Source organism: Megalobrama amblycephala, linkage group LG16, assembly GCF_018812025.1.
Source record: "Megalobrama amblycephala isolate DHTTF-2021 linkage group LG16, ASM1881202v1, whole genome shotgun sequence".
NCBI lineage: Eukaryota > Metazoa > Chordata > Actinopteri > Cypriniformes > Xenocyprididae > Megalobrama > Megalobrama amblycephala.
In genome coordinates this window covers 32,527,664-32,538,884 of record NC_063059.1, presented here as the reverse complement: position 1 = coordinate 32,538,884, position 11,221 = coordinate 32,527,664, and positions in this window count along the sequence as shown.

Sequence of the window (11,221 nt, the reverse complement as noted above, 5' to 3'; positions counted from 1 at the left end):
AGTAAGTACAGTAATGTGTCTGTTAGGGTGCGTTCACACTTGTCATGTTTGGTTCGATTAAAACGAACCCTGGTGCGATTGCTCGGTTAGTGCGGTTCATTTGAACATATGTGAACGCTGCCATCCGAACCCTGGTGCGCACCAAACAAGCGGACCGAGACAGCTGAAAAGATGGGTCTCGGTCCGCTTCCAAACGAACTCTGGTGCGGTTCGAATGATATATAACGCAACACGGACCAAAGACATGTAACCGAACCAAAAACAGGAAGACGAGACCCTAAAATGGACAGAATCCTCACGCATGTCGGTTTTTCTTGTCATAGTCGCGAGTTTGCCCATCACAGGCATCAGACGCGCGTCTCCATGCAGCAGATCATTTGTGTGTGTAACTGATGGATTCCCGCCGGTGTTTTGACTACTTTACACATTTTATAAGCTCTTCACGAGTTCCCAGCTGGCCAAAATAGCATCACATGCAGGCTACGCACACACAACGAGCGCATTTACCTCAGAAAACAGCACTGTTTTGGATGTTCGGTAAGTTCCGTCTCAAAATAGGCAATACGTCATAAAATCCGACCAATCACGTTGCGAATGTATCCCTATGCCTGAAGGTTCGGTATCTTTTGGTTCGGTGATAAAATTGCCAATGTGAACGCTAACCGGACCAGGACTAAATGTTTTTTTTTTCTTCTTTGGTCTGGACCAAATGAACCAAACGAACCGAACTACAAGTGTGAACGCACCCTTAGTTACCATATACGGACACTATAAGTAAGCACCTGTTATTACCCAACACTTGTCTATAGGTACAATGTAATTACCATGTTTATACAATTGGAAAGTACAGCAGTATTTCTTATTAGTTTCCGTGTACATACATGTCAGGTAAGTACCTTGTGTTACCACTCTTTTACCTGTATGTACAACATAATTACTATATATGTACCAGGAAAGTACACGTACTGTAAAATAAAGTGCTACCGAATCGCCTAATTACTGCTTATAAATAGTCAGTAAGGTAATTGTTACGTTTAGGTATTGGGTAGGATTAAGAATGTAGAATAAGGCCATGCAAAATATGACATTAAAATATGTGCTTAATAAGTACTAATAAACAGACAATATTCTAGTAATATGCATGCTAGTAAGCAACTAGTTAAAAGACCCCAAAATAAAGTGTTACCACTATATCTACTAAATATAACTTCTGTCATGACAACTCTCTGAGTGTTTGGCATGGTAATGAATATGTCTGGTTTTGACAGAATGGGATGATTGGTTTATCTGTCTGAATAATTCCTTACTCATCAGTCACGAAGCAATCAAAGTACATCAAATTCTGCTTTAACAAGGTCCTCAAATCTAAAATCATTGAAAGTATTTCAAGTGCAAATGCAAATGTACATCAAGATCATTATCACTCTGCACACTCTGTTATCTCTCGAGGAAGAATAATCTTATTTCATCACAATAATATGCACAGCTTACTAATGTAAGAGTATGGATTATTATTCAGTGCACATGATTTTCTAAACCATATTCATAGATTGCTAAACTATGGATACAGATTGCTGTAACAGCTGTAGAATTTTCCCCCAATAAAATCAAAAGGGCTCAGTACAGTTCATAGAGGCAATTACAGCATGAAATATATATCTATATATTATGTAATTATATTACATTTAATTATTTTCATTGAACATTATTTGTATAGTTTTCTTCCTGTTTTTCTAATTTTATTTATTTTTATTCTTACCTTCATCCATGAGTTGAAAAGTAAAAAAAGAGGACACACCTGTTTAAAGGATTAGTTCACTTTCAAATGAAAATTAGCCCAAGCTTTACTCACCCTCAAGCCATCCTGCCATATGACTTTCTTCTTTCTGATGAGCACAATCGAAGATATATTAATAGATATCCTGACGCATCCAAGCTTTATAATGGCAGTGAGCGGGATCAACGAGTATGAGCTGAAGAAAGTGCCTCCATCTACATCACTCCATCCATCATAAATGTACTTCACACGGCTGGGGGGGTTAATAAAGTCCTTCTGAAGCAAAACGATGCGTTTGTGTAAAAAAAAAAAAAAAAAAAAAAATCCATACTTAAGTTATGAAGTAAAATATCTAGTTTCTGCCAGACCATCTTCCAAATTCAAATTAAGAAAAAAAAGGGGTAACACTTGGGGTTTACTTGAAGGGGTGTGCATAAGACTCACATGACACCTTCATAATCATAATCATGACATGATTATGTAATCATGACATGACACATGTCATGAATATGAAGGAACTTTTATGAATGTTTATGACAACTGTCATTAAGTGTCATTCGCTCAATTATGTCATTTTTAATACAAAGATGACATTGTTTGAGATGTCCGAGTTATGACAAGTTATATTATCATTTAGCTTTATGGGTTAACATTACATTAAACTGTCATGTCGTTGGTTTTGACATTGGCTGTCATGAGGCCATTATAATAGTGTCATGAATATGTATCTTGAGCTCAAGTACAGTGGTACAAATTGAACTTGTCATTAAAATGTCATTAAGTGACAATACTCTGACAAATAATTTTATAACAGCGTCATGACTATTTTTCATTTCATGTTTTTTTTTTTTTTTTTTTTTTTTTTTTAAGTTTCCTCCAACAGAAGGTCAGATAATAGACAATTTCAAATTTCGTAAAAAAGATGACACTGTTATAAAATAATGGTAACACTTTATTTTAGGGTCTTTTAACTAGTTGCTTATTACTATTAGCATTCATATGGCTAAAATATTGGCTATTTATTAGTACTTATAAAGCACATATTAATGCCTTATTCTGCATGATCTTATTCTACATTCTTAATCCTACCCAATACCTAAACCTAACAATTAACTATAATAAGCAGTAAATTAAGAGTTTATTGAGGGAAAAGTCATAGTTAATCGTTTATATATGTGTTCCCTATACTGAAATGTTACCAAAATAATGTAATGTAATGTTAACCCATAAAGCTAAGTAGTTTTTTTAAGTTTGATAATCTGCTATGTCATGTTTATGACAGGTTATGATGTTTTGCTAATGTCAAGTTGTCATGACAAAGACACTGACAGGTTATGATGTATTGGTTTATGTCAAGTTGTCGTAACAAAGACATCTTAAACAATGTCATCTTTGCTTTAAAAATGACATAATTGAGCAAATGACATTTAATGACAGTTGTCATAAACATGCATAAAACCTCCTTCATATTCATGACACGTGTCATGTCAAGATTATGAAGGTGTCATGTCAGTCTTATGCACACCCCTTCAAGTAAAGTGTTACCAAAAAAGGAACTGGCGTTGCGTCAGTTAAGCTTTTTCCGTAAGTTGAATAGGGAAGGCGTAGGACTTAACATAAGCGTTTTGAACTGTGAGAGTTTTACACTTTTTTTTGTAAGTAGAATACGGAAGGCGGTCTGGCTGAAGCTAGACATTTTACTTCATAACTTTTTAAATATGATTTTTTTTACACAACCGCATCGCTTTTATTAACCCCCCAGAGCCATGTGAAGCACGTTTATGATGGAAGGATGTGGATGGAGACACTTTCTTCAGCTCATACTCGTTGATCCCGCTCACTGCCATTATTTATTAGTATATCTCTGATTGTGTTCATCAGAAAAAAAGAAAGACATATACACCTAGGATTGTTTGAGTGTGAGTAAAGCTTGGGGTAATTTTTATTTGAAAATGAACTAATCCTTTAAGAATGCTGAAAGTAAAAAACAAACAAACAAAAAACCTATTTTGTACTAATAACAATTGATATTTAATAAGATTTTGAGTGAGTGTCATCATTGTCAGTTTGTCTGACATATGTGTTGTCATATTTGCTGATAAGCTGTGATGTATGCTGATATTTGTGCACATATTAGAACACAACGGAAAGGAACAGTTTGTATCTGTTCTGATCTCCTTTTACTCTACAAGAAAATACACTACAAGTGCCAACTTGGTAAACAAGGTTTTTATGTTATGGCATTTGATCAAGTACAATAAGCAACATTGTATCGGAGTGGCCTACTGGTGTTCCAGTTCTGCCAAACAATCGCACATGGGAGAGAAAGAGAGAACACTGAATGGGTGTAAATCTTTTTTCAAGTGTATAAACATACACACTTCAACAACAATCAATTTTGGAATGTGGCCAAAAAAATCTCATGTATTAACTGAAATATGCGCAGCTAATTATGCCACAAAACACGGTGCCATTTATAAGCAGCTCGGCACAGAGGAGAGTTCATAATACAAAAACAGCATTTGTGTTTACATGTTAATGCGAAAACGTGTTGAGTGAAAGGCATTTCACACCTCATGCCTATCAGTTGTGAATGTATTCCCAAGCAACTTTCAGATAAAGATAAGAGTCCTCATTGCTAAAAACCAAACCAGCAACAGATGGTGGAGGGCAGAGCTTGAAAGTACAGTTAATTACACAAATGGTTTTGAGCTTTGCATGACAACAAATGTCAAAAACACACCTGTTCAAGGTCACAGAGTCAATAGTTATGTAAGGGATAATGTACAGCAGCCGGTCATTATCTCAGTGTAAACCCTGACAGAGTGATCCAGGCCCCAACACCAAAGGGTCTTGCATTCATTTTTGGGAAACGAAGAGGTTCGATTTCCAAAAATGTGATTAATTACATGGATGCTCATCATATAAATAGATAAATGGAAATGAAACATTGATTTAAATAACTCTTTAGAGATTGTGGAGTGCTGTGAAATAGCAAAATATTGACAGACTGAACCTTGGAAAATTCTTTTGAGTTTTTTGGAACATTTAAATTTCACATTTAATTAGTCATGTTTTGCGATAAAAATGCTCTGTAAACCTGAATTTGAGGTAATCAGTTAAATAAATTTTTTTGAGTTATAATGTTCCCAATTTTAAGTAAGCAGAACTATCAAGTTTTGAGTTTGTAGTACTCATGCATGTTAATTGCTCCTAACTTGAAGTACTGAGTTAGTTAACTCATACTCATATTCTGATAGCAATTAACATAAAAGATTTAGTTAATAAGCATTTACTCTCCCTTTCAAGTGCCATGGCCAAAGCATGCTGGGAAGTCGAAATCCCAGCCCAGGTTCAGTTAAACTTAAGTTAGTCTAAATTAAAAGAAATGAGTTTATACAACTCAAAAACAATGAAATATGTCAGTGCTGTGAACTCAAAAGAAAAAGAAAGTTCTAAAAACTCAAAACAGTTCATTTAACTGAACTCATTTGTTCAATTTAAGTTTGTCCTACTCAAAACAATTAAGTATCTTGAGTGTTAGGGTTTACAGTGTGTCAGTGTTCAGTTAAAAAATAAATAAATAAATAATCAAAATGTAATCTATGATTTACAGTCTGATAAAATACAGTTAAAAAGTTTGGGGTCTGTATATTTAACATTTTTGAAAGAAGTCTTTTATGCTCATCTGCATTTATTTAATCAAAAATACAGTAATATGGTGAAATATTACAGTTAAAATAGTAATTTATTCCTGTAATGAAGCTGAATTTTCATCTTTCTAAGCATTCCGATTGTCATTATTATCAACGTTGACAGCAGTTGTGCTGCTGAATGTTTTGTGAAACAGTGATTCTTTTGATGAAAAGAAAGTTCGGTAACACTTTATTTTAGGGTCTTTTAACTAGTTGTTATTAGTATGCATATTACTAGAATATTGGCTGTTTATTAGTACTTATTAGTCACATATTATCTTATTCTGCATGACCTTATTCTACATTCTTAATCCTACCCAATACCTAAGCTTAACAACTACCTTACTAACTATTAATAAGAAGTAATTTAGGAGTTTATTGAGGGAAAAGTCATAGTTAATAATGAATATGTGTTTCCAATTACCAAAAGTTCAAAAGAACACTGTTTATTTGAAATATCTTTCCTCTATAAAGAATTAATTTCAAGTAAGAATATATTGACATATTTTGGTAAATAAAATATGTTGTCTGTGATTTTATCAGGATTCTGACTGTGTAATTGGTCTTCCGGTAATTGCACAACCCAACATTAGCACTAACCAAAGAAACAATGATATACGTTCCCCTCGAAAAGCCTGTTGACACTGGAGTTAATGAGTATACTTGTGGGATGTCTTCGATTAATTAATCCATTTGTGCAATAATTGCATCTCAGCTGAACCCCGCATGAATAGGGAATTATAAATAACGCTCAACCTTGGAACCTTCAAGTGAAGTTCTTCATGCTCTCATTATTAACAAAGCCAATGTTCACTGAAAGGTGATGATTCAGAGCCGGTGAATGTTTCCTGCAGGTTGACTGTCATGCATCACTCGCTTTGATGTTCCATTGAGGGCTTTGAAAATCTGCTGTGAAGCTGGTGTTAAACACAGATATTCTCATATTTCCTTGTCAAACCAAACTGAACACCTAACAGATGATTAAAGGTGCTCTTTACCCTGCACCTCTTAAACTTGGCTTTTTTCCCTCCATAGCGGGCAGCACCAAGGCACACAGAAGTGCAAACATCCGCATACAGCCAATAGTCTGAATCAATAATGGAGATTTAATTAAAGTGCTATAGAGCCCTAGCCACTCTGCAGCACTGAGAATCAGCCGTTATCCCACAGGAAGTGCCACACATAAACTCAAACACCTACATAAGACTTACATTGGGTGTTAATATGATTTCTGTTTACAGGTTTACAACCTTTTTTTGCATCTGTCATCATTCTAGTCGTATTAATTTATGCTTGGACAGGTGGGTTGTAATGTGGTCAAAATAACATTTAATATTCCCGGAGAATGCATGAACTGATCAAATGTATTGCACATTGAAGGCAGTTGAAGTTGCCAAAGCAAAGCAAAGCAAAGCAAAACAAAACGAAACTCTCTTTACTTCTCTCACTCATTTTATTCAGTGGCTGTATGACAAAACAAAACAAAACAAAACAAAACAAAACAAAACAATACAAAACAAAACTCTATTAACTTCTCTCACTCATTTTGTTCAATGACTGTATGACAAAACAAAACAAAACAAAACTCTATTTACTTCTCTCACTCATTTTGTTCAATAGCTATATGAACAAATGAAACAAAACACAACAAAACCTTGTTATTTGTTACCTGAGTTCAATCTGAATGAATAAAATAAACTTAACATTTTTAAGTTGAGTTTACTCTAATGATTGACTGATTTACAGTACTCATACTTATTAGTTTAAAAACTTAAATGGTTTATGGCAATCGGTTTCCTCAAATGGTTTGAGTTACCGCAACTTAACGGGTTTTACCCACCCGATCTCACTGCATTTCCTAGTATTTACGAGGTGGCTAATTCATACAAATTCGTACGACGTCACTCATACAAATTAGTATGTTTTTTGCTGAATCGCACGTATTTTACGAGTTGCCAAATTCGTATGAATTCATACGAATGACCAACCCCTAACCCCGCCCCTAAACCTACCTGTCACTGGAGTTTAGACAAATCGTATGAATTCATAGGTCATACGAATTTGTATGAATTAGCCACCTCATAAAATACATACAAATTGGTCGTGAGGTAGTGTTGGGTTTTACAGTGTTGATATTTACTTCTCTCACTCATTTTGTTCAATGGCTGTATGACAAAACAAAACAAAACAAAACAAAACTCTATTTACTTCTCTCACTCATTTTGTTCAATGGCTGTATGACCAAACGAAACAAAACAAAACTCTATTTACTTCTCTCACTCATTTTGTTCAATGGCTATATGAACAAATGAAACAAAACACAACAAAACCTTGTTAAGACTTAGTTAGATTTGTTACCTGAATTCAATCTGAATGAATAAAATAAACTTAACATTTTTAAGTTGAGTTTACTCTAATGATTGACTGATTTACAGTACTCATACTTATTAGTTTAAAAACTTAAATGGTTTATGGCAATCGGTTTCCTCAAATGGTTTGAGTTACCGTAACTTATCGGGTTTTACCCACCTGATCTCACTGCATTTCCTAGTATTTACGAGGTGGCTAATTCGTACAAATTCGTACGACGTCACTCATACGAATTAGTGCGTTTTTTGCTGAATCGTACGTATTTTACGAGTTGCCAAATTCGTATGAATTCATACGAATGACCAACCCCTAACCCCGCCTCTAAACCTACCCGTCACTGGAGTTTAGACAAATCATATGAATTCATAAGTCATACGAATTTGTATGAATTAGCCACCTCATAAAATACATACAAATTGGTCGTGAGATAGCGTTGGGTTTTACAGTGTTGATATTTACTTCTCTCACTCATTTTGTTCAATGCCCGAATTACGAAAAAACCCCACAAAACAAACAAAAACAAAGAAAAACACACACACAAAAACATTATTTACTTCTCTCACTCATTTTGTTCAATGCCTGAATGACGAAAAAAAACCCACAAAACAAACAAAAACAAAGAAAAAAACACACACAAAAACATTATTTACTTTTCTCACTCATGTTGTTCAAAGACAGCACGACTTGGTCTCTACTGGCAAAGTTTTTCATTTGCATTGCACTTCAGATGGTGTTGAGATAAAATTTTAATACCATGATAAATAAGTATTGACGTGTATCTGATGATACATGATAACTGAAATATAGTAATTCAGTATGCTCTGCAGTTCCTGGAACCTAATTTTTCTAGGCATTGCTTTTTTATCTCTAAGTAGGTGCAGTACATTTGAAAACACATTCTTCTAAATGTTATGTTTATAGCTCCATGTACAGTGCATACAAGTAGCAGAGAACATCTTTACCACAGTTTTAGTATTATTCTATTGTCATATATATATATATATATATATATATATATATATATATATATATATATATATATATATATATAGTGATGAACGGTTTCAAAACACTGCTTCATGAAGCTTTGAAGCTTTACAAATCTTTTGTTTCGAATCAGTGGTTTGGAGCATGTATCAAACTGCCAGTCACATGAACCATTGAAATTTCAAAATGTTTTGAAACACTTATAATGTAATAAAGCCTTGTTTACTGAAATCAGAAATGAGTTTCATGAAGCTTCTGAGCTTTATGAATCTTTTGTTTAGAATTAGTGATTCAGATCTCCTATCAAACGACTAAACTGCTGAAATCACGTGACTTTGGCGCTCCGACTAACTGATTCGATTCGTAAAGCTCTGAAGCAGTGTTTTGAAATTTGAAATGTAATAAATTACATTATTTATTATTATAACCCTCTAAACCTACCCACACCACCAAACCTGTCCCTAACCTTACCCATATCCCACCTCAATAGCAGCAAAATTGTTTTGTAATACAATATAAACACAATAAGTGTCAAGAGTATAGTCTGTTTTGGTTTTATTTTTTACTGTGTTCTGTTTTCCCTGCCTGTGTTCCCTAGTTAGTTTCCTTAGCTGTTAATTAGTTCTACACACCAGTTTCTGTTCAGTTTATTACTCTCCCTTTAAGCTCTCAGTTTCCTTTCATTGTCTGGGATTGTTTATGTTAAGCTTGGTTATTTCCTGAGCTTTATCCCTGTGATTCTCCATCGTGTTCCTAATGGAATTTACTATAAAGACTCCTTTTGTTATCCTTTGTGATTGTGTGCTTACTAAAGCCTATGCAGTGCCTGACAATAAGTATATTGTTTTTTTTTGTAAGTACATAGTTAAGGACACCTAATATAAAGTGTGACCTTTCTTTTTTAGGAAGTTATCATTCGGGATGCAGTGTGTAACATCATACAATGTTCAAATGCACTCATTTTAGTGCATTCTTTTCTCAAAATGAACTGTGTGTCATTTACTAAACAAGTCAAATCAAAATTTCCTCAGTTGTTGAATGAGAAAGTATATGGCATTGTGCTGATGGTTACATCATGACAAGCAATGTAGCTAGACACACTGGATTTTGACTAGTCTGAACAAATGGGTCTGATTTCATCAAGTGCAGTCAGATAAAAAAAACAAAAAACAAACAAACAAACAAAAAAAACAGATTTGTGTGCAGTCTGAACAAAGCCTTAGTATAACTGCTATTGTTAATGGTATTGTGCTCTGGCTGATTAAATATAATGCCTCCCTCTTCACTCTGTTTATGAGCTACAAAAAAAAAATTGGACTGCTGTGTGAAATCTAATTAGAACGCTAATTGGTAAATGGGGTCCATATAGATAGGCCTTGCATTAAAAGGTATATTACCCAGATGACTTGCATAAGCTAGGCTAATTTTATCAGTCAGAGCTGCACTAGTCAAAATCATGTTCCACTCTTATCAGAGATGTTTCTCAGACATGGCTGTGCTGTTTCCGCTTCCTTCATTTTTTTGAATTTTTACACTCTACTAAAGCTGGGTCATTCCACAAAATGGTGCAATTTTCATATATTCTATTTAAAAATAAAGTATGTTTTTTTTTTCCTCTTCAAATATCCTGTCATTTGTTTTGTGTGTTTGTGTGTGTGTGCGTGCGTGCGTGCGTGTGTATATTTTCATGTTTCCAAATTCTTTATACAATCTTTATCTAATACAGTGTCACATGATCCTTCAGAAATCATTCCAATATGCTGATTTGCTGCTCAAGAAACATTTCTTATTTCTTATTTTTTATTTTTTTACCCCACTCCACTTTGGAATGTTTAATGTAATGTTTAATGTGAATAATGTAACTAATGTGTGTGTGTAGCTATATATATATATATATATTTCAATGTTTATAGCTCCATATACAGTGTCCATATACATATTCCATGATTTTGGTATCAATGGAAAGATGAGACAATAAGCTTTAAAATGATATCCTAGTCAAAGTCATACCTTGAATGGTTTTGAATATATACCCATTTGAATTATGGTCGTCTGCCCTCTTTTTCCAATTGAAAACCTGAGAAAATCTCTTTTAAAGTTTTTTGCCCGTTTTTTTGTTGATATCTTTCAAAATCCATTGCATTTAAAGGGATAAACTATTTATCTTACAGCTTAATTTGACCAAAGACATTTTTATATATATAAATGCTATTAAACCAAGCTGAAGCTCAAATTATTTTAAAGTATTTATTTGAATTAATATTTTATAAGGCACTTTTACAAAGATTTACTAAAATCAGAAAGATTTAACAGAGGTGCTACATTTTTGCTTGAGAGAGAGAGTGTGTGTGTGTGTGTGTGTGTGTGTGAGAGAGAGAGAGAGAGAGAGAGA